The sequence below is a fragment of the Cervus canadensis genome, chromosome 5, assembly GCF_019320065.1.
Source record: "Cervus canadensis isolate Bull #8, Minnesota chromosome 5, ASM1932006v1, whole genome shotgun sequence".
In the NCBI taxonomy this organism is placed as follows: domain Eukaryota; kingdom Metazoa; phylum Chordata; class Mammalia; order Artiodactyla; family Cervidae; genus Cervus; species Cervus canadensis.
Window position 1 is genome coordinate 43,994,444 of NC_057390.1, and position 25,112 is coordinate 44,019,555.

The 25,112-nt window shown below is 44.9% G+C and overlaps 1 protein-coding gene and 1 non-coding gene across 3 annotated transcripts in view; both read left to right on the forward strand.

Moving 5' to 3' along the window:
- Positions 1 to 25,112, forward strand: part of TCF7L1 (transcription factor 7 like 1) — a 187,018-nt gene that overhangs the window by 81,199 nt on the left and 80,707 nt on the right. The window lies entirely within an intron of this gene.
- On the forward strand, positions 5,695 to 5,801 carry LOC122442722. The gene has a single exon (XR_006269718.1). It is a non-coding gene; the product is annotated as a U6 spliceosomal RNA (small nuclear RNA).

Genomic DNA, 25,112 nt, shown 5'->3' on the forward strand with positions numbered 1-25,112 from the left:
TGTCCATGGGATTTCCCAGCAAGAATACTGGAGTGGGTTGCCTTTTCTTTCTCCCGGGGATCTTCCTGACTCAGGGATAGAACCCGTGTCTCCTGCATTGGCACATGGATTCTTTACCACTGAACCACCTGGGAAGCCCCAGTCAATCAATCCATGAATCAAACAGTGGACATTATGTAAAAATTAAATGTTAGCACTTTAGTTGGATCCTGGGATTGATAAGTCATCGATAAGGACTATCACCTACTTTGATGTTGTTGTTTAGTCACTAAGTCATGTCCGACTCTCTGCGATCCTGTGGATTATAGCCCACCAGGCTCCTCTGTCCATGGGATTTTCCAGGCAAGAGTACTGGAGTGGGTTGCCATTTCCTTTTCCAATCACCTACTTAGAGGCTTTCTTTTCTTAGTATGCTGTCTGCAACTGACCTTCTATCATTGACAGAGAAGGACATTTCCAACTGAAGGTAAAGCCCTAGGGGCATTAAATCCCTCCTGCTGGGCTCAGGTACTCTGGCCGGGGAGTCCTGGGGCTAGGGCCATGGTAGTAAAACGGGAGTGTATGGCCTGAGGGTGACCTCTCTGTTGGGATTACCTCCAGCTTGTGGGAACGTTGGTGCCCTTTCTCCCACCCACGCCAAACTGACTCGCCTTGTTGGTGGCCCTTTTATCACTGAGACCTTTTGCATTAGTTTTTGACCAGACTGACTGCATTCCTCCCTGACCCTATGGGGCTATGTGACCACAGAATGTGTTAGTGGGGTTTAGGGTTGTGTGCCAAGTCAAGATTCTGGTGGACACTTAAAATGATAATGCAAAAGCTACATGAACAATCATGATTCTGTCTGCATTTTAGGGACAAAACAGTCACCCCTGCCACTTACCGATTGACTGCCAAGCTAACCCCAGGCTTCAAAATGGATGCTGTTTGTAAGTTATCATTTTATTTAATTTTCTGGAAAATCAGTTCCAGAGCCTGAAATCCTACAGCATGAGGCAGACGCCGAATTGAGAACAGGATTTGTGCTAAACCAGACCAGGCAGAGTCTTTAAACTGAGGTTCTTTGATCTCATTAAACTTGCTTTAAGGCTCTTTTCTGGGCCAGCCGCTCTTCTTGGTGCTGTGAATCTACAGTTAATACCTCCCTTCAAGGAGCTAATAGTTTAATAAGGAGATTCTCGTTCATCTTATGCAACAGAAAATTGTATTGTAATTTTAGGAGGAGAAAATAAATCCCAGGAAACAACAACAATACAAGATATTTTGCCCTAGTAACAAAGAAAATCCAGTCTTTAAGTCTGAGCACTTGAAATCCAGTCCCTCAAAGCGGAATGTGGACTTGACTCTCCAGCCAGAAACATCATTCTGAACGATGGTGTAAAGGGTGGTAATCTATCACCAAAAAAAGTTTAGCTACATTACTCCTCATTCCAAGTTTTTCTCAAACATTTCAGAAGCACCTTCACTGATATAGAAACAAATGGGGATTTCAGCCCATATTTTGATAATGAATTTTAGTACTCATTTATGGGCTTCCCAGATGGTGCTATGTGGGAGACATAAGAGACTCCGGTTCAATCCGTGGGGCGGGAAGATCCCCTGGAGGAGGGCATGGCAATCCACTCCAGTATTCTTGCCTGGAGAATCCCATGGACAGATAAGCCTGGCAGGCTACAGTTCCTGGGGTCGCAAAGAGTCAAACACGACTGAAGTGACTTATCTGCATGCATATACACACTCATATGGACGGATGGGCAGATGGACGGGGTCCTTCACTGGGTACATTGACCTGTCAGGCACTTTCAAGGTACTGGGTATATAGCAGGGAAGAAACTGTCAGCTTTTAAGTTGCTTACCTTCTGGTTGAAAGAGAGACTGAATAAATAAACAGTGTGTTAGGTATTGATGAGGAAAAGAGAAGAGAGCAAGAAACTGAGAGTAAAGGTTGGGATGCTGTTGTATGATGCTAGGAAATGCCTCACAGACGTGACTTTTAAGCAGAGACCTGGAGGAGGTGAAAGTGTGTTATTCGCTCAGTCATGTCTGATTCTTTGCCACCCCACGGACTGTAGCCTGCCAGGCTTCTCTGTCCATGGAATTCTCCAGGCAAGAATACTAGAATGCATACCCATTCCCTTCTCCAGGGACTTCCTGACTCAGGGATTGAATCCAAATCTCCTGCATTGCAGGCAGATTCTTTACTGTTTGAGATAGCAGGGATGGCCGAAGGAAGTGAGGGGGTGAGCCATATCTCTTTAGTGGTTGAAAAGCTAAATTCTTACCATAGCATGTTTTCAGAGTGATTTCTAGATATGCATTTATCTGTCACACATGCAGTTTTAGTTTTCCCACATATCTGGGGCCAAATAGTTTGCCTTCCATATCTGCGGCTTTCAAATCACCAGTTTGACCAACTGCAGGTTAAAATATTCAGGGAAAAAATTCCAGAAAGCCCTAACAAGGAAAACTTGAATTTATCACACAGTGACAGCTTTGTATATAGCATTTACCTTGTATTGGGTATTATAAGTAATCTAGGCATGGTCTAAAGGATACAGTAGGATGTGCCTAGGTTATCTGCAAATTCAACGCTGTTTCTTATAAAGGACTCAACCATCCACGGATGTGGATCATGAACCAATCCCCTGCTAATACAGAGGGAAAGATTCTGGAATGCTTGGAACTCCCTTTTTTGTGTGTGTAAGGGACAATTCCAGGAAGAAAAAAAAATGTTTATAGGCTACATTTTTGCTATCTTCAGTTCATTTTTTATTATCTTGAGGAAGTGATAGATTATTTAAAAAATGAATTTTTTTCTTCCCCATGGGAGTCAATATGAAATTAATAAGAGATTGCTAAAGATTATTCTTTTCAAAATATTCTGAGCTTGGCAGGTTCAACCCCATTTGTATGTCATCGATTTCTTTTTCATCCACATCTGTCATAGGTTTTACAGGAGTCATTGAAAAACAGGGTTAAATATTTCTCTTCATCTAAAAGGTGCCACAGGGTGAACAGGTGAAGAGGGTGCTCTGGTTAGGAGAGTTTTCTCCAAGTGGGACAGAGGAATATGTACATCCAAGGCCCCTGGGAAGGGCCTGAGGGTGAATAAGGAAGTCAGTCCCCAGGCAGCAACCCAGAGGAGCATGGTGATTTGGGGACCCCAGTGTAGGACCCACAAAGGCACAGAAACCCATGGGACATCTCCTTCCTTTGCTTGAGGCCGTGACCACAGGTGCACGTGAAACTAGTTGGCACTTGAATGAGCTGGGAGAGCTTCGTTGGATGTTCTGTAGCCCTATCCATCCTCCAAAATTGGGGATGGGAGATGCAATGTCTGGAGTCACTGGTCAGCCTGCTTCTTTTCCTGTGGTGTGTCCACTGACTGGGAGCTCCAAAGGGAGCTGCTCACAGTTGAATGTCTGGGAGGGCCCCCTGGGTCAGAGGAGGGAGTAGGGATGTACATGGTTAGGGGCTCTGAGCCTGCAGAACTCCCAGAACAGTGATTCTCATAGTGTGGTCCTGACCTTTGCTCCAGAAGCACCCTGGGTGTTTGTTGAAATGCAGATTCCTGGGCCATCCCAAGAAGTAGAAGATATAGCACTGAGATGGAAGGGCCATCTCCAGGGCTGACACAGGGTCTCAGTGATGCGAAGAACACCTTTGCACAGAAACCTGCTGCTGCAACTGTTCCGTTTCCAAATTATGAGACGATTCCCGTCACATATATGACCTATATGTCCAGTCCTGGAAGGTTAGTAAACCTGGGGTGGGCCTAGACATGGAAATCAGTGAGATTGGTTTTGGGGGTTTTGTATGTGTGTGTGGGTGTATGTGTGTTTGTTTTTGTTTTGGTCACATTATTCAGCTTGCAGGATCTTAGTTCCCCAACCAGGGATCGAACCCACGCCCCCTGCAGTGGAAGCACAAAGTCTTACCACTGGACCACCTGGACAGTCCCAGTAAGATTGTTAGAGAGTTAGGAAACTGTTTACTTTCTTTTTTTTGTTTGTTTGTTTCGGGTTTTTTGTTTACCTTCTTTAATGAGATCTCCCACTTGAGACATGGGTGTCTCTTTCTTTTTTTTTTAAAGGCATTTCCATCTCCATATACCTAAAATCCTGGAGGGAGAGATCATCTAGAAGACCTTTTCCTAGGTGGTGTCTGTGGGGACAGGGTGTAACCTTCACAGGTCAGTGCTGATTCAGCAGCGCTTTGGGTCCTAGCCCTTTGTCCGGTCCGGTAGGGGACACTCCCAGCCACAGGACCATTATTGGGTCCTATGGTGACCGCAGCTCTGGCTCTCCTCTGCCCTCTGAGAGGTTCCCTTCCTGCCTATCCCCTACTCCACAAGCCCTGAGTGTCCTCATTCAGGGGTTGAATTCCTACTTCTCTCAGGAGCTGCCCACCCTGCTGGGGCAACCTTCGACCTAGCGCAGCTGCAGCCAGCCCCTTACTGAGCCCTCCAATTTCTGCCCTTGGCAATCATCTCTAGCAGTGACCCCAGGTCATTGCTAAGTAGGGCTTTGTCCTTTGAATAAATGACAAATGTGAAGAGCTAGGAATGGAGAGGGGTTGCATTGACAGAGTAGCCATGACAATAAAGATGGTAGGTAAAACGATCCCTGTTTGCAAATCATCTACCTGGAAAACCCAAGAAGACTGAAGCAAAACCTGCTATAAACAATGAGACCCAGCTGAGACCCATCCAGAGGAGAAAGTTCTCTCTAGACTGCCCAAGGGAGCATCTAACGGCAGTGCGGAAGGGCTGGGTTGATCCAGGCTCTTCCTGACTCTTTGACCGAGTCTGTTAGGACCTGTCCCTTCCATGGAGGATGGCAGAGGTGCCTTGATAGGGTTCTGTATACATTTATATTTAAGTATTTATTTTTGGCTGTGCTTGGTCTTTGCTGTTGCCTGAAGGCTTTCTCTTGTTGCAGTGAGCAGAGACTGCTCTCTAGTTGCAGTGCACTGGCTTCTCATTGGTGTGGCGTCTCTTGTTGCAGAGCACAGACTCAGTAGTTGCAGCTTATGGGCTCTAGGGCTCAATAGTTGTGGCGCATGGGCTTAGTTGTCTTGCATCATGTGGAATCTTCTGAGACCAGGTGTTGAACCCGATTCCCCTGTGTTGCAAAGCAGATTCTTGACCACTGGACCACCAGTGGTCTTGATGTGGGATTCTAAATACTAACACCACTTTGGAGGTTTGCCACATGTCAGTTATGGCTATAAACACAGATTTCAACTAATTTAACCCTCAGAGCAGCCGTGAGTTAGTGAGCACTATTAGTTCCAGCCTCATCATCCCTTTGTTGTAGGTGGGAAAATGAAACGTGGAGGAGGCAGAGACTGGCCCAGATTGCATGGTGCATGAGCTATGGAACCCAGGATCCACGCTCTGTCTGCTCTGGGCTGCCTCTGGCCACACAGTGTGAGGGGTCTATCCCCTGAGACACCTTGCTTTTCCACTTTGGGACCCCTCACCCCCACCCACCAAGGGGTTTAGCAAACACTACTGAGTAATATTGCTGAATAAACCTTTATCTCTAGAGCAGTGTTCAGTCTTCAAGGCAGACAGGATGGCCCCCCAAACTCTGAGAATTTAGGTATCCAGGAGTCTGAGTACTTTATTTCTTACTGCGAGCCTTTTGAACATAAACAGCCCCCTCAGTAATTAATTTAAGAATTGATGGGATGCTCGCTTCGGCAGCACATATACTAAAATTGGAATGATACAGAGAAGATTAGCATGGCCCCTGTGCAAGGATGACACACAAATTCGTGAAGCGTTCCATATTTTTTTTGGACTCTGTGGGAGAAGGCGAGGGTGGGATGTTTAGAGAAAACAGCATCGAAACAGGTATATTATCAAGGGTGAAACAGATCACCAGCCCAGGTTGGATGCATGAGACAAGTGCACTGGGAAGACCCAGAGGGATGGAGTGGGGAGGGAGGTGGGAGAGGGGGTTGGGATGGGGAACACATGTAAATCCATGGCTGATTCATGTCAATGTATGGCAAAAACCACTACAATATTTAAAGTAATTAGCCTCCAACTAATAAAAATAAATGGAAAAAAAAATTAGTTGTAGTATTAAAAAAAAAATTGATGGGAATTCCCTGGCAGTCCAATACCCTGGTCACCTGACTTAAAGAGCCAACTCATTGGAAAAGACCCTGATTCTGGGAGAGACTGAGGGCAAGAGGAGAAGAGGGCAATAGAGGATGAGATGGTCGGATGTCATCACCGACTCAATGGACATAAGTTTGAGCCAACTCTGGGAGATAGTGAAGGACAGGGAATCCTGGCGTGCTGCAATCCATGGAGTCACAAAGAGTCAGATACAACTTAGCGATTGTACGACAACAACCTTGGCAGTCCAGTGGTTAGGGCTCTGAGCTTTCACTGCCAAGGGCGTGGGTTTCATCCCTGATTGGGGAACTAGGATCCCACCAGCTGTGCACAGCTCAGTCAAAAAGAAAAGAATTGATTTCCTTGCCGGAACCATGGAGATAGAACACATCAACAGTCATTTACAAGTGTTCCCTGAGCTGGAGGGAAGCATGCAAGGGGCTGTCTCTAATGCCTGTGCCTTTAGGTGAGAGACCAAACGCCTCAACCATTCACCATCTGCCTCTGTTTAAAAACAATAAAAAAGCTAGGTCAATAGTACCACCCCAACAAGTGAGGACTACATGAGCTGCTACATGGAAAGTTCTAGAACAGCTTTGACACCTAGCAGGATTTCTATAAGGGCAAGTCTCTCCCCTGTTCTTCCCAAGAGGGCAAGAGGCTATGGAGGATTTCACAAAACATGATGAATTCTAAGCCCAGCTCTCTGTCCTCACTGAGCTTGTAAATTAGGGAAGTGCCAACTGAAACCACAGTCACAGAAATGAGGATTTCAGGCCTAGAAGGCGAGACGCCACAGGGCCGTGCCTGGTCAGGTGCAGGATGCGTTGTTCTCAGTGGGCGTGGCCTCTGCCCACTGGCCCAGTTCCATCTCAGACGCAATTTGGGGCTAGAACAGAGATTTTACAAAGTTTGAAAATATGTAAAATTTTTTGAAAAATCCATGGCATAGCAGGGCTGGCCTCGGATTCCTGCAGGGTAACAGGTGGCGGCCCCCCTCCAATGGTCCATGCCTACTCCTCCAGCAGAGCCTTGTTGTATTGGGGCTTCAAGAGCAAGGCCAGATTCAGCGCTGACCCCACCACTTAGCTTGGGCTGTCCAGGTGGCACTAGGGATAAAGAACCCACCTGCCAATGCAGAAGACATAAAAGACGTGGGTTTGATCCCTGGGTCGGGAAGATCCCCTGGAGGAGGGCACGGCAACCCACTACAGTATTCTTGCCTGGAGAATCCCATGGACAGAGGAGCATGGTGGGCTACAGTCCATGGTGTTGCAAAGAGTCAGACATGACTGAGACAACTTAGCATGCACAATACCATCACTTAGCACTGGCATGACCGGGAGCAGCTTACCTGACCTCTCAATGTCTGGGCAGTGGCAGTGTCCACCTCCTAGGATTGCTGTGGGCTTCAATGCTTAGTTCATGTGAAAGGCCTGGGCTCAGGGCCCACCTCACAGGAAACACCAGACTGTGATTATTGTGGCTTTTGTTATTATCAGGACTACCCTGTGCCTGGTCTTAGGAATCATTGATGTGTTTGACCCGTGGTTCCAAGGAAGGAAAGCTCATCACAGTCTGGGGTTTTGATTTCTTTTTTTTTTTTTTTTTTGAGTTGTCTTTTGAGTCAAGTCTGAGCTTGGAGAGTGAGGAGAGGATAGCAGACAGGGGAACAGCAAGGGTAAAAGCTTGGAGGTAGGAAGGTGCATATTGCTTTGCTGTTGTTGTTCAGTCGCTAAGTCCTATCTGATTCTATAGACTGTGGCCCTCCAAGCTCCTCTGTCCATGAGATTCTCCAGGCAAGAATCATGGAGTGGGTTGCCATGCCCTCCTCCAGGAGATCTTCCCGACCCAGGAATCTAACCCGAATCTCCTGCTTAGCAGGCATATTCTCTACCACTTAGCCACCATTCAGCCTTCCTTCCATCTGCTGAGTTTTCTCACCTTCTTCCATGTGCCTTGTTCAAGGTTTGGGGCCAGATGCACCTCTGTACCCTCAGGTCCTGGAGAATGATATGCTCAGTCACAGGTTGGCCACAGACACTCCCCCTCTGGACGACAACACCACCCTCAGCAGGGTTTACTGTTGTGCTCGGGTTTACTGTTGGGGTCCCAAGAGAGGTGTGGGAAGAATCATTTCAGTTGTTTTTGTCAGTTGCTCGGTCATGTCTAACTTTGCGACCCCATGGGCTGCAGTACAGCAGGCTTCGCTGTCCTTCACTATCTCCCTGAGTTTGCTCAAACTCATCTCCATTGAGCTGATGATGCCATTCAACCATTTCATCCTGTTGCCCTGTTCTCTTGCTGCCCTCAATCTTTCTCAGCATCAGGGTCTTTTCATAAGGTGGCCAAAGTATGGGAGCTTAAGCTTCAGCATCAGTCCTTCCAATGAATATTCAGGACTGATTTCCTTTAGGATGGACTGGTTTGATCTCCTTGCAGTCCAAGGGACCCTCAAGAGTCTTCTCCAGCACCACAGTTTGAAAACATCAATTTTTCGGTGCTCAGCTTTCTTTCTGGTCCAAGTCTCACACCCGTGTCAGTTACCGGATTAGGAAATAGAAAACCTTTAGGAAACCCCAGAACTAGAACAGGACAAATCTCATCTACCAGCCTGAGAATCTGTTTGATTCCAGGAGGAGTTCTGGCAATTGGTGGGGTGGAGTAGGTGGTGAGGCAGAATGTAGTTGTATAGGCTGAGACTGGGGAGCTCAGGAAATGCCTCAAATGGGAAACTTCCAGTTTTTCTACGTGCCAGGGGCCAGGGAGAGCTTTTAGGACAGGGTGTGGCAATGGGCCCCTGCTCCTTTTAGGACCAGAGTGCTGTCACAGAAGAAAGAAGGTGAAGTCGCTAAGTTGTGTCCGACTCTTTGCGACCCCATGGACAGTAGCCTGCACCAGGTTCCTCTGTCCATGGGATTTTTCTAGGCAAGGGTACTGGAATGGGTTGCTGTTTCCACTGCATTCAAAATGCTGAACTTGGGAGTGGCCTGTGTTTGTGACAGTTTAAAATTCTGACATTCCCTAGCAGTCCTCATCACAGATAATCAGATATAAGCCTACAAGTCAAGAATATACTATAAGGGAATTCCCTGGCAGTCCATTGTTTAGGGGTCCATGTTTCCACTGTTAGGGGCCCAGGTTCCATCCCTGGTTGGGGAACTAAGATCCCAACAAACTGCCTGGTGCCACCAAGAAAAAAAAAAAAAAAAGGAGTGCTATAATTTGGCTATTTCCATCTCTTCAATTATTTGTTGCATGTAGAAGTCATACCCCAAAATATCCTTCGTGGCATTCTGTGCTCCACAGTTCTATTTGGAAGTTAGGCCACTGTCTTTATGTGTCAGCCATAAACACTCGGATGAGAGTATGAATTCCTGAGGATCTGCCACTTCCGGCTGGTAGCACGAGCTCCTTTGGAAGTGTCCTGTGTCATAATATGCCCACAGATTTAGAGTTTTAAAGCAGTCATGGAAATAAACAGGTGCTCCGAGTAGCTAAAAATAAGCACCCTGGGAAGTGAAATTGGAGCAGTGCCAAGGAGTTAAGGTGAGGACCCCTGTGCTTTGGGCCAAGGTCAAGACTCTGGGGAGAATGCCAGCAGAAGAAAATCCTGCCCCTCAGCACTGTGTTCAGGGCGCCTTCCGGTTGCGCTGGCATTTGTTGCATCACCTCCACCCCCACGCTCACCCTGCCTAGCTTTCCTGCCCAGGTTTCTAAGTGGGAGGCCCACACCTGCATGGGGCCCATGTGCATGGTTGGTGAATGGGCACCTCCTCCTGCCCAGGTGGGAAACTGCCCCGCTCTGTCCCTCCCCCTCCCTCCACCAATCCAGGACCTTCTGGACTAGTGAGACAGTGAGGAACAGCTCAAAGTGGAGGGCACTCAGAGCCCAGACATTCCGACTGGGTAATCCTGCTCCTCGCCTTGAGAGCCCCCAGCCACATCCTCCCTTTCCTCCTGCATTTCCTGAGGGGTGAAAGATGTTGGCTGTCACCGGGTGAAGGATGAAGGGTGACAAGTGGAGTAAACACAGCCTGTTAACTACCAGATTCAGTTACCAGCAGTGCCCGAAGACAAATGGCCAGGGGCTGGTCCACCCCTTGAGGACAGGGCATCTTAGACACCACCAACAGGGCAGTAGAAAGAGGAATTTCAAGTGTCATGGAATTGGCTTGCACAGCTGGTATAGTGGAGAGCACTCATCATGTAACCTCAGATTTTGACTATTGATAGTTTTGAATTGGGAACCTGGGTTTGACCCAGAGAATAACTAAAACTGCACAGAAGACATGTCTTTACATCAAAGACATACTATGTGAATCCGTATACTCAAAATCAAGCAAAACTCTATAGTGATAAAGATTAGAACACTTGCTATCTTGGGGGCAGAGGAATATTGGCTGGGAGGGGACATGTGAGAACCTTCCAGAATGGGTTCTAGAATGTTCCATAATTTGATCTGGTGGCGGTGACACGGGTTTATACAGATGTAAAAATTAATTGAGCTGTACATTTAAGATGTGTGCATATCATATAACTGCATGCATGTTATCTCAATAAATAAGTTTTAAAAAATTTAGACATGCATTAAAAAGGAGGGCTATAGAGAAAAGTACCTTGGCAACATTTGAATAGCCTAGCTTTTACCACACTTGGAGTTTGTTGTTCCATGGCCCCGAGTCTTCATAGTTTGACTTGGTTCAATCTAGAAATTTTAAAACGCCAGCCACTTTGGAGGAATAAAATCATGACAAGTCTCTTCTATGTTGATAGTCGAGAGAATAATTTGAAAACTACCAGCCCCTCCTCCTGAATCAGAGTCTCCATCACTGCACAATTTAATGAGATGGTTGGGGCGTCGGTTTCAAGCTGACTCAGCTGTGGAGTTGCTATTTTGCCTCTTACCAGCCCTGGAACCTTCTAGAAAATCGTTGTCCCCTCTCTGAGGCTCAGTTTCTTGGTCTCTGCTGATCTAAGAGCGTTCTTCAGTGAGGGAGGACCTATAAAGGACCCACCGGGTGCTCAGTACTTCACAAGTGATAATGAATGTTAATGCTGCTGGTGATGATTGTTTTCGTCGCCACTGTCACCAAACTGTGCAAAGTTCTGGAGAACTCAGGAAGCCACAGGCTCACCAGCGAGAGCACCGGGCACCTCTGCAGCGGCTCCTAACAGACAGTTCCCACACGACCCAGCTTTTCATACAGTTGGGCTGGCTCCAGGGCGCGAAGGCCCCCTCTGGCTTGGCTGGATTCTCTGGCTGGAGCCTCTGCCGGTTCTCAGAGGAGGAGCGTGCTCAAGTTGGACAGCCTTGTACCCACGTTGAAGCAGCTGTGGCGAACATCTGGCTCTGATTATCTGGCTGGGAATGGCTGGGGGTGGGAGCCTGGTGATTTATAGATTGCTCCCCTGGCTGTAAATCCCATCTGTAATTGTGACTTCTCTGTCCCTAATTGTTTGCAGAGAAGAGCGGAGTTCCAGGGCCCACAGTCCCTGGCAGGGGGGGGTGAAGTTTGTTGCTAGGACACCGCCGTCTTTGTTTTGGTCCCTGCTCAGCAGTGTTTTTAAGGCCCTGTATACATTTCTCTGTATTGTTAATGTAATTTGTTCAGGCAGTGAACAGCCAAGTTCAGCCGAAGGAATTCGATACTCATAACAGAAACACCAGAGGCCAGGTTTTTGTGGTCAAATTAGGGTTTGGAGGCCTAGGAAGAGAATGGACCGCTTGAGCCAGGCCAGGGGGACAATCTGCCTTTCTTTTTCTTGTGTTCACGCTGGCCGGGGTTCAGCTTCCTTGCCGGGCTTGGCCTGAGGGGCTCCATCATATTCAGGGCTGTGCTGGATGGGGAGTGGGGCTGTCCTCGGAGAAAAGGAATGCAGACTTTATTCAAACAGGGATGAAAGGAAACTAAAAAGTATGGACAAGTTGGAGCCCTCTCTGCCCAGCCTTCCCCTCACACAGGTCTCCAGGCACCTTTATCTCCTGCCACCACCCGCATCCACCCCAACTCCTCTCACCCCTCCCTCCACCCGCCACCACCCTGCTCCCGCCCTTGGATTACTTGACTGGTGCGGAAATCCTAGTGGGGATCCGTTGGGAAGGTATGTGACTGTGCAAAATGCAATTTGCCCGTTTCCGTTGCCCGTGAAGACCCGCCAGCCCACTTGCCATCTGGGAACCTCGCGTCCTGCTGTGCTTTGAGTTTTCGGAAATGATGGATTCCAAACGACTTCCAGTGAGTGGTTAGTGATGTTAACTCTGCGTTTTTACCCTCTTCACTCTGCCTCAGAGAATAAAACAAATCAAAACAAACATACCAGCCCACAAACATTTTCCATGCTTTCTTCTGCTTCTAGAACGTGTACATGTGGTGAAATTAATCAGGCCAACATTATCAGCCCCCTTGCTCCCCGCCTGCCTTGGAAGAATGCCTGGTGTGCGTGCATCCATGCATCCATTTAACAATTACAGAACACCTTCTGGGGTTACCAAGTAGAATCTGATAGGGTCCCAGCCCATGGGACCTTGAAAGGCAGGGGGGACAAACAGGAAGACTAGTCCTTACCATAAAGCAGAGTGAAACATCACCTGGAATATGTGTAATAGGAGCGGCTCAGGCTTGGAGGGGTGAAGGGGGCCCTGATAAGGAGGTGTGTGAGCCGAGCCCTGCAGGAGAATACTAAGTATCAGTTCTAGTTATAACCAAGGTCCCCTGAGCTTGCTGCCATTCCAATGACAGGAACACCCTGGGGAGGGGAGGGGAGAGACCTGCCTTCTTAGTGGCCCTGTTGTCCCTAGAGAATGCTGGGGATTCACCAGCCGTTTTCAGAGGCTAACCGTTTTCATTCAGAAGGTGAATCTTGTGACTCATGTAGACACCTTCTTCCCTAACTACTTCCAGACACTTGACATTATCTTAGAACAAGCTGATGCATTAGGGGCATATTCACTCAGCAATAAATGTTCATAAATGACAGGGCCAGCTAAGCCAGTGAACTTCCTATTCTTTTTTTTTTTTTAAGTTTTTATTTTGTATTGGGTACAGCTGATGAACAATGTTGTGATGTTAGGATAGTTTCAGATGAATAGCGAAGGGACTCAGCCATACATATACATGTATCCATTCTCCCCTAAACTGGCCTCCCATCCAGGCCACCACATAACATTGAACAGAGTTCCCTGTGCTATACAGTTGGTCTTTGTTGGTTATTCATTTTAAATATAGCAGAGTGTACATGTCCATCCCAAACTCCCTAACTATCCCTTCCCACCCTCCGCCCCATCCCTTCCACTGGCAAGCATAATGAATTTCCTATTCTTGATGGTTATTGACTTCTGTACCCCTCTCCACCATTGCCTATACTAGCATCAAATAGCACCAGTCAGTTTATATTAAAATCATTGTTTTCTTATTTGTCTCCTTCATCAGATCATTAATGCCTTCCTATCAGAAATGGCGTTCTTCTCTCCCCATGCCTAGAAGTGTACCCGAGAGGTGTTCACTGTGTATTTGTGAGGTAAAAAAATTCACGTATATATGTCTTTTATTCCTTAAGGAATTTGGTTTTCTAGACAATAAATGCTTATTTTTCAAGACAATAATATTAGCTTTAGCCAATTTTTGATGGCAATTTTCTAAAAGGCATCCTACACTCCTCTAACTTCTTAAATAGTGAAGACAGAATCTTTTTTGTTTCATTTTGTTTCTGATGACTCAGGATCAGTTCTACAAATCTTAGTTTTGACTAGGACCAACATAAAATGAATTTTTCACTGGCTTTCATGGTATTGTAGAACCATAAAACAGAGACATCACTTTGCCAACAGAGGATAAGGTGTCATGATATCCTCACACCCACATATATTCAGAGGAAGGTAAACATAAAGCAAAATTTGAAAACATGGTAATGATGATTAACCTGGTTGAAGGAGGAATGGATTTTCATTCTTCTTCTACTATTCTCTTGTAAATTTGGAGTTTTTCTAAATAATAAAAAGTTGGAGAAAACACTCAAATTGAGTCTATAAATTGTGGATAATAACAGTTTATATGTAATGAGTACAGAAACATGAAGAGGCATGATAAATAACACATTGGGACAATAATTACTTCTGAGAAGGTGGGGAAATGGATGGTTGAGATTGGGTACTTTAGCTGGGTATCAGTGACACTTTATTTCTTTAGAAAAAAATGTCAGGAGAACTCTGAGATCATCATGAGAAACTGTTAAATTATTCAGTATGGGTAATGAGTCCATTGATGTTTCCAGTTATTTTCTCGATTAAAAAAAATATCATCTATAGATAGTTCCATTACTAAATAGTAATGTTTTTTTGCAGAGACCTAGGTAAATGATATAGTTTTATCTTTAATGAAAAATTTTTGTAAGAAAGTGTTTTGTTGCTTAAAGGACTGTGGAATACCTCCTTCTCCCTGATAGACGCCTGTCGAGCATCTGCCTCGGCATCACCTCACGGCACATAGGAATTTCAAAAGTTGCCAGAGCAAGGTGGGCCATGGACATGACCGCAGGAAAAGCCCAGTCAGCTTTAGGCCTGGCCCCCTTGGGAATAGTCCTCTACTCAGATCACTGCCCAAAGGGCAAGGCACGCTCAGTCTCCATCCCTTCCCAGACCTAAGCATGTCTGAGCACGCAGAATTTCTGGACGAGCCAAGTCTGAGGTCAGGTATCTGCTGTGGATGATGCTACCTTTCTGATTTGCTTTGGTCCAACTCAGGGTTGGAACTGCCCAAGAGTAGACAGGATGTCATGCCTCCAGCTAAAGGCTGGACAAGCTTAAGTCCAAGGGACAGAACCAGACTGGAAATCAGGAGATCTCGGCAGAACCCATTGGTGCAAACACAATTATTTATATATCCCTGTGTGTGAAAGTGTTAGTCGCTCAGTCGTGTCCAACTCTTGGCGACCCCATATACTGTATCCTGCCAGGCTCCTTTGTCCATGGGATTTTTCCAGGCAAGAATACAGGAGTGGGTAGCCATACCCTTCTCCAGGGGATCTAACCAACCCAGGGATTGAACCCAGGTCTCCCATAGTGGGATATAACCTGAGAACACCAAATCCTAACCACTAAACCACCAGGGAAAGGATATAGCCTGAGGAGCTAAAGAAGAAGGTATATACTCCAACCCCCCCGAAAAAAGTCCTGAACTGTTTTCATTAACCAGGTTGATGCAGTGGTATTAGTGTTGTTATTCCGAGTCTGTTGTGTATGTCTTATGAAGGGAGTAAATGAGTAATCATGTTGGTGTCACTGAGAAAAGAATTTTCAGTGTGCTTAAAAGAGGTACAAATGGAAGATCAAGAAGGCTGAGAAAAAAATTATAGTTCTGAATGCAAACTGGAAGGACTAGTTATAAACTCATCATCTATTTTCATTAGATTAAGAGAAAATTTCTTTCCTAACCTGAAAAGGAAAAGTCCTAACTGAAAAGTCCTAGAAATAATCATCATTTGAGTAGCAATGACTCGCTAGTGCTCAGACTGTGACCACTTAATACTATTTCCCACTGAAATACTAATAGTCTCCTACAAGAGACTCAGGTACTAGGGCCACTAGGTCAAAAAGGCTCAGGAGTCATTCTAAACAAGAGAGAAAAGATGAAATAGTGTGAACATCAATAACATATTTATTTAAAGCTTTAAATTAATGACTTGAAACTAAACAAAAAACTCTGGTCTCCTGTGGAGGATAAAAAGGAGCCATAGTCAATATTTCAAGCCCGATATATAAAAGGAAAAGATTGGACTTTTGTCCCACCTGTGCCGTGGGCACTGGCCCACCCGATAGTAGTGAGGAAGATTTATCTTTATAGAGGTATCCCAGCTACTAAGGGAAGAAGAAGTAATTTTGTTTCCTCTCCCTAAGATAAAATAATATTAAACCTCAATTTGATGAAGCCTCTAGATCTCATTATTAGTTTACAAGAAGTACATGGTTCAGAGGACGTGGTAAATGACATCCTAAGGATTGTTGTTCAATCGCTCAGTCATATGCGACTCTGAGACCCCCTGGACTGCAGCACACCAGGCTTCCCTATCCATGACCATCTCTTGGAGCTTGTGCAGACTCTTGTGCATGGAGTCGGTGATGCCATCCAACCATTTCATCCTCCGTCACTCCCTTCTCCTCCTGCCCTCAATCTTACCCAGCGTCAGAATCTTTTCCAGTGAGTCAGCTCTTCACACCAGGTGGCCAAAGTATTGGAACTTCAGCTTTAGAATCGGTCTTTCCAATGAATTTTCAGGGTTGATTTTCTTTGGGATTGACTGGTTTGTTCTCCTTGCTGTCCAAGGGACTCTCAAGAGTCTTTTCCAGCACCACAATTCAAAAGCATCAATTCTTCAGCACTCAGCTTTTTTTATGGTTTGACTCTCACATCCATACATGACTACTGAGAAAATTGTAGCTTTGATGTATGGACCTTTGTCAGCAAAATGTTGTCTGTGCTTTTTAACATGCTATCTAGGTTTGTTCCAAGGAGCAGGCATCTTTTAATTTCATTTCTGCATCACCATCTACAGTGATTTTGGAGCCCAAGAAAATATAATCTGCTACTGTTTCCACTTTTTCCCCATCTATTTGCCAAGAAGTGATGGGACTTGATGCCTTTATCTTAGTTTTCTGAATATTAGGTTTTAAGCTAGCCTTTTCACTCTCCTCTTTCTCCCTCATCAAGACGCTTTTTACTTCCTCTTCACTTTTTGCCGTTAGAGTGGTATCATCTGCATATCATGTCAGTCTTCTTGAGATACTCAGTGTAATACGGACGAAATGTTGTGTTATTTGGGCTCTGCTTCACAGTAATTTGGCTCAAGTTGGGTTGGCCCTGGAGTGGATGGGGATAGATGAGCCAAGCCAAGATGGACCATGGGCTAGTCATGGAACATGAGTGAGGACTTGACCAGCTTCATTGTATTATTCTCTCTACTTTTGTATATGTTTGACATTTTTCAAAATAAAAAGCGTTATATAGTTTATTTTTATTCACCTGGAAGAATCCAGGATAAGAGTTGGAGTGCTTGCCAGACAGTTGAATGCTTGAGCAGGACCAGTAAAAATGAGGGAGGGAAGAGAAGGAGACCTGCAGGAGAAGCGTCTCCAAGAAGCCATGCAAGGAGGTGGACTTCCCCAGGAGGACTGGATTTGGGTGTGCCAAGAATGAGAAGGAGGGGTAAGAAAAAAGGGAAGCAAAAGCTCGGGGGAAAGTGTGCAAGAGACTGCCAAATATGGGAGGCTGTGCAATTTCACACAGCACTGCAAGTAATAAGTCCTTTAATCCTTAAAGCCAACCCCCTTGTGAGGAGCATGATATTCTTTTTTTCAATGATAGATTTCATTTATTTTTTATTGACATGTGGTTGGTTTACAACGTTGTGTTTATTTCTGCTGTACAGAAAAGTGATTCTTTTTCTTTTTCTTTTTTTCTGGCTGCACTGGGTCTTTATTGTGGCACGTGGGCTCGGTAATGAGGCGTGCAGGCTTAGTTCCTCTGCAGCATGTGGGATCTTAGTTCCCTGACCAGGGATCAAACCCACGTCCCCTACATTGGAAGGCAGATTCTTAACCACTGGACCACCTGGGAAGTCCCGGGAAATTGATTCTTCATTCCTGTTTTAAGCTTGATGAAACAGTCATAGATAAATTACTTGCCTAAGGTGACCCGTGCCTGTCAAGGCAGGAATTGAGCCTGAAAAACCTGGAACCTGGGCTCTTAACCGTTGTGCTCTGCTGCACTTGTTCGGTCAGTGCCACTGTAGTGTTTTGGCGAAATCTATGACAGTAAATGTTTCCCGTCCCAGCTTCTCTATTCTCCCATAGTTCCCATTCTCCCCATCACCCAAGCTGTCTGTCTTCGGATCCTCTTTCCCTCAAGTTCCATAAACACTATTCAGTCTCCAGGTCCTGTTGATTCAGTGAAACTATCCTCCAGCCCCAGAGATACCCCCAGAGGACATGGTGTGGACATCAGGCCTGGCTCACTGCAGTGGTGTCCTGACTTCAGCTCTTGCCTCCTGTTTATTGCCATTTTTAAAAAACCTCTGATGGGTACCACATTCTTTACATCATTGTCCTGCTCACAAACCTTCAGAGCATCCTCATTGACCATACATTGAGTGTAGGGGCTTGTCAGGACAGTGAGTACAAAGGTGATGGAGGTGGACCTTGATTTGAATAGCATCTCTGGCACTTTTTACCCTGAAACTTATCTGTGGTATCTTCTCTGCAAAATGGGGGCTTCGAGATGATCAAACTTGCAAAAAAATACAAACATCAAGTGCCTCGGACAGTATACGCTTTTGGTCTCCAGAGTGAATGAATACTTAAGTCTTCACTCCTAAGCTCTTTTGCTGTTTTTCCAGCACCTTATGATTTAAAGTGTTAGTTGTTCAGTCATGTCCAACTCTGCGACCCCATGGACCATAGCCCATCAGGATCCTCTGTCCATGAAATTGTCCAGGCAAGAATACTGGAGTGGGTAGCCATTCCCTTCTCCAGGAGGTCTTCTCTACCCAGGGAATGAACCTGCATCTCCTGCATTGCAGGTGGATTCTTTACCATCTGAGCCACCATCTTATGACAGCTCTCTACAAAAAATTACCTACTGAATATCTTTGGACTTCTCTTATCTGCATCCTTTAGAACTTTCAGCTCTCATCACTGGCTTGATCTCTCTGCTTTCAAAAATCAAACTCATCCTCAGAGATCAACTAAAAAAGCATCCCACTCAGGCTGGGGGATTCGTTCCTCCCACAAAGTATTAGAATCTTTACCACTTGGATCCCACTCCTGGGTTTGCAAGACAGTCAGATTCCAGAAAACTTGGGTTAGGGGAAGGCGTTGGCAGAACAACATCAGTTTGCATTTTTACCAAGTAAGGGTATTAAAAGAAAGAGCTATCCCCTACTATCTCTGTAATCTCATTTCAAAAGGAACAGTTTAATAACAATAACCAAAAGAGAGAATAAACTTACCCCAGACTAAAGGACAGTCCTTTAAATTGTATACATTTAACTTCTCTCAGTCCTTTTTTTCCTACCACTTTGACAGGAACCACTGATGTGTGCCATGCCTTTGAAAGCACATGTGTCTTATTTCCCATTTTCATTACAAGCTCTTTGGGTTCTTGGACTCTGTCTTTATTGAGAACTTATTCATTCAACATTTGATACTTGATTGGCTTTAAAATCAGTCATAAATAGTTCGATGGTATCTGGGCATTTGTTTTTCATTCAATAGGTAATCGTTGAGCAGCTCCTTGTAGTCTAGCAATGTCTTAGGGACTGAGATATTTTCTAAAAAAAGATAGTGTCCCAGACTTGGAAATACTGCGTTTCAAGGGAGCAAGTGGTCCGTGTCAGTGTCCATTTATATGTAAGGACTTCATGCTGGAGAAGGGCAGCCCACGTGAGTAATGAATCCTTCCTGCCTTCTAGGGGAACTTGAAGGAAGAAGGTTGGGAGGAAGTGGGTCGGGACCCCCTTCAAGCTTCACATCTTGACTTGAGGCTCCTGAGAACTGCAGGATGGTTTGAATTTAGTGAGAGCAAGTAAGGAAGGAGAGGTTGAAATGGGCTGCCAAGGTCACAGAGATCTTGGAAATGAAGACCTTATTTTAAAGGAAGCTGAGGGACAAATGGGAAAATGTGATATAATCCCACGTTTGTTTAAATTTTTAAAAAGAAGAAGAAAAAGGAGGAGTCATGAGTGACATGTATACACTGCCTTATTTTAAATGGATAACCAACAAAGACCTACTGTAGCACACAGGGAACTCTGCTCCGTATTCTTTAACAACCTAAGTGGTCAAAGAATTTGGAGAAGAATAGATACATGTGTATACATAATGTGAAACTGATACAATATTGTTAATGAACTATACTCCAATATAAAATATAAAGTTAAAAAAAAAGATATTTATTAGACAGCTAAACCAGTCAACTATGAAGAGTGTCCCACATGACCCAGGACAAGGACACTTACACTTGATTTACTGAATTAGTATTTGTTGGCTCTTTGACTTTTTTTCTAAAGTAAGTTAATTATATGTTTTTTTAAAAAAATTAAAGCCAAAAGTAACCCTTTTAACTACATTTAGTTGAATTATATTTACACATGCCAACTGATTCTATTAATAACGTTTGCTAGAATGTAACTAAGCTGTTAGAAAAGACCTTTGTTAATAGATAAAAATTTATATTTCCAAAAGGAATAAAAAAGGAAGAAGGGGAAGAGGAGGAGGGAAGAGTCAGAAAGATGTGAACTTGCGCTTGTTTGTTTATGGCTGTGCATCCTTTTTAAAATATTTATTTACTTATTTGGCTTCCTCATGTCCTAGTGGTGGCAGTGGGGCCTCTCTCTAGTTGTGGTGGTATGGACTCAGCACTGTGGCTCTCGGGCTTAGTTGCCCAAAAGCATGTGGGATCTTAGTTCCTCAACCAGGTTTCGAACCCACGTCCCCTGCGTTGGAAGGTGGGAAGTCCCTGACTGTACATTCTTGAAAGGAGATGGAAAAGATTGACACCAGATGATGGGGAAGCATGTAGAAAGAGAATATTTCCTTGTTTTAGTTGTGTTACTCTAAAAAAGAGAAAGGAAGAGAGAAGCATGTTTATGAAAGAAAATACGGAACTTGGGAAAAGATTTTTTTTTAAATGCCCCCTTAACCCTGTCACCCAAGTATAACCATTTAAATATATTGGTCCAATTTCTGCTGGACCTTTCTTCTGGTGCGTAAATTATGTACTTGGTTCTCTTTTCAAACATCCGTGTCTCCATACTGAGGTAGATTTTGGTGTCTTGCTTTTTTCACGTAGTATTTAGTCATAGGCTTTGTCTCCAGCTGATAACACTTTAGCATTCCCCCATTTTTAGAAACTCAGGGTTTTCTGGTGTTTTATAAACAAACCGTAGTCCAGTGCAGGTCTTTTGTGTGTGAAGATTTTTATAAATTTAGGATTATTACCCTAGATTCCCAGATGTGGAATCAGGGAGTAGAAGTTTAGAACACATTTCAAAGTTCTTCGTCATGTTGCCAAAGTTTCTTACAGTGGACTGAACCAGTTTATACCTGGAGCTGCCTTATTTCTCCCTCACCCTTGCATGGCACGCCAGTTCTTTGGAACAGAATCAGTAGGATTACAAAGTCTTAAAAAAAAAAAGCTTCAAGTTGTCTGTTTTTACTAGTTTTCCCAGGCCATCCACCCTATACAGTCAACTTGATTGTATTGCCCGAGGAAAAGCCTGAGAGGTGGGTGGATACCACTCTTTAAAATTGTTTTCGGTTATTTATTTTTGGCTGCACTAAGTCTTTGTTGCTGCCAGAGGGCTTTCTCTAGTGGTGGCCAGCGAAGACTCCTCTCTAGTTGTGGAGCACATGCTAGAGCACCGGCTTCAGTAGTTGCGGCTCATGGGCTTAGTTGCTCCGAGACATGTGTAATCTTCCAGGACCAGGAATCAAACCCATATCCTCTGTATTGGCAGGCAGATTCTTAACCACTGGACCACCAGGAAAGTCCCTGGACATCACCTTTTAATTTGCTGTTGCATGCGTGCTAAGTCGCTTCAGTTGTGTCTGACTCTTTGTGACCCCATGGACTGCAGCTCGCCAGGCTCCTGTGTCCATGGGATTTCCCAGGCAAGAATACTGGAGTGGATTGCCATGCCCTCCTCCAGGGGAGCTTCCCAACCCAGGGATCAAATGCATGTCCCTTTCGCCTCCTGCATTGGCAGGCGGGTTCTTAACCACTAGCGCCACGTGGAAAGCCCTATTTCACTGTTAGTTTGTCATAAAGGAACAAATGTCTTAAACTTTCCAAACCTTAGTCTTAGTTTGACTTTTGAAATCTTGGGGATTAATGCTGACCCATTATAAGGTATACTGAAAATTCTTTGAAACATTGGCAGAAATCTTTCCAATGGACCAGATGACTGAGGCAGCCAGATGGAACAGCCCCTGCCAGTTGCCCACCCATGGGAAATGTGGGGTCTGTCTGGGTTCTCTGAGGAATTGCATTGCCGACTCAGGCCCACGGGACACCTCTCCCCAGCTGTCTGCCACCGCCTCCTAGCAGTCTGGTTTGCATTTCTTCTTTGAGGTAGAAGTGGGCTTTTCCATTCTCCACTTGCTCTCAGAGACTGAAGAATCATTTCACATCTGAGAATAATTCCTCATCGGCTGAGAGCAGAAAGCGGTCTGGTCTGACCACTTGTTGTCCGGCTTCTGCCTGGACACCTGCAGCGATGAGGGCAGTGCAGAGCAAACGAAGTTCCTGCTTGTCCACACGACAGCCTGTCACTTTCAGAAGACAGCCTGCCTGTGTTGTCTTCCCTTCACCTCGACCGTTTTCCAGACAACAAAAATTTGAATTTTCTGGGCGCTGGAGAGGACTCTCAAACACTGAAGCAGCTTCCTTTCTCGAGCACCATGAGGAAGAATTGACCCACTTCCATGCTCTTCCTACCTTTTGCCTTGGGATATCTATGAGAATAGGGCTTTATCTCTGTGAACCTTTGTCTTCATGGGTTTATCTCATTTTTTCCAATAGTGTAGGGGCTATGCATGCAGACTTTTGGGTCAGGATAGGTTTCAGATCCCACCCTCGGCTAGTTGATAGCTTCCTGGTGCCTCGGTTTTCTCACCTATAAAATGGGACTAACACTTTCCACCACAGATGATTGTCATGAAGATAAAGTGAATTTGGTATAGTAAACAGTGCCTGGATGTTGTGAGACAATGGAAATATTTGACCTGTTGAGATGCTTTGAGATCTTCACTATGTTCCTTCAGGTTGGCCTGGGGAGCCTGTGAGTTCCTACCTCACACGTATTCATCACTCAACAGTACTGACTGTGATACTGTCATATGCACGTGGGCGCCATCTTGTCCTGGCCACCGGGGCCGCTACGGTGCTCTGCGTGGTGGTGACACTGCCGTTCCAGGGATCAGGAGAGACATCTGTATGTCTGATCTAATGCTGAGCGACTTCTGTGAGCTCTCAGGGGCCCTCTGTGCAAAGACTTTGAATTTGTTCTTCCTTGTTCCGCTTACAGACACTAACCCACTTGAGACCATAAGTATTTTCTTTTCATCCTCTTTCCACTATTTTCTCTCCTACTTACTAAGCCCTGTTTCTTCCGCTATTATTTTCTTCTTCCCAAATCATACTCAGGAAGAGAAGGCCTCAAAAAACAGAAACAAGAATCCACTCTCCCAATGCAGTCAGCACAGGTTTGATCCCTGGTCGGGAAAGATCCCACATACCATGTGATATGGCCAAAAAACCAACAAAAAACGAGACATGCCTCAGTTCCTGAATATATTCCTCTTTACTTTCACCTGGTTAGCGATAACAGCAACTGGGATTATAGAGTGGACTGCACTTAGAGCTTGGCAGGTCTTACTTAGAACGGAGCAGATTCTTTATTGTTTTATCCTGACCTGGAGAGTCAGTATACTGTTTCCTTACTTGTTCTCTAAAAGACTTAATTCAGATTTTTTTTGTATAATTTTGTTTATTCATTTATTTTACTTTTGCCTGTGCTGCATCTTTGTCACTGCAAGGACTTCTCTCTAGTTGCAATGAGCAGGGGCTACTCTCTAATTGTGGTGTGCGGGCGTCTCATTGCCGTGGCTTCAGAACTCGCGCTCTCGGGTGTGTGGGCTTTAGTAGCTTCGGCACACGGGCTCAGTAGTTGCATCTCCCATGCTCTAGGACACAGGCTCAATAGTTGTGCTTAGTTGCTTGGAAGAATGTTGGATCTTCCTGAATCAGGGTCTCCTGCATTGGTAGGTGGATTCTTTACCACCGAACCACCAGAGAAGCCCCGAGTTTGTTTCTTTTAAACATACTATAAAATTCACTCTTTGTGGAGTACAGTTCTATGGGTTTTGACAAATTGTACCACTAAGTAACAGAATAGAACAAGTTCATTCACCACCAGATTCCCCATGGGCATCCCCTTGTAGTCAACCCCTGCCCTGTAATCAGTCGCAAATCGTGGGAACCATTGATCTGTTCTCTATCCCTGTAGTTTTCCCTCTTCCAGAATGATGTATAAGTGGTTTCCTTCGTTCACTTAGCAGATTGCATTTGGGAGTTGTTCTTGTCACTGTCTGTATCACCATTTCCTTTTCATGACTGCATAGTATTCCACTGTATGGATGAGCCTGTATTTGCTGATCCATGTACTTATCAAAGGATATTTTGATTATTTCCAGATTTGGGTGGTTATGTATTAAACATTCACCTAAAGTTTGTGTGAGAGAATACCCCTTTTCATAGGACTTTTTAGTCATTTAGTCATTTTACTTTTCAGTTCTATTGTTCCACTCTGACTGAAAGACTGTGGGAGTTTTGGTAGAATGTATGTCTGATAAATTGCAGATGGCACTACATTTTGTAAAGGAATGTGCTCCCATTCTTTTGGGAAAAGGAAAAAAAAAGAAAAAAACACAACAGGATTTCAAGAATTCCCAAACAAATGCTGAAGAATTTCTCGCCTCTAGGACGTACTGGTTTTGAACCACATTCTCCATCCACTGGAATTTATTTTATGCTCCAAGTGATCCATTCTTTGCCTTTGGGTTGATATGTTTCTAAATCACAAAAATGTAGCAATGCTGAGCAAATGATAGAGATACTCAAATTCTGGGAATCTCAGATTGAGGGTTTGTCCTCAGCTTTGGACACATAGGAAGAAAAGTGAGGTGAACAGGAGTGTGTGGACGCTGGCATTATCCTAGTACAAGGGAGAGGTGTGGGGGGGATTGCGATGAGGCTTGGAGATTTAACTTGCCTCTGAAGGGCATCCCCAAATCCTGCTCTGGGATAATTCCCCAATACCATTTAATCAGCTCCATTAAACCCTGCCCTGTCTAGTGCACTGTGCTCCAGACAGAGCTCTCCTGGGCTCTCAGTAATAGCTCAATTGTGTGTAAGTGGCTATGAAG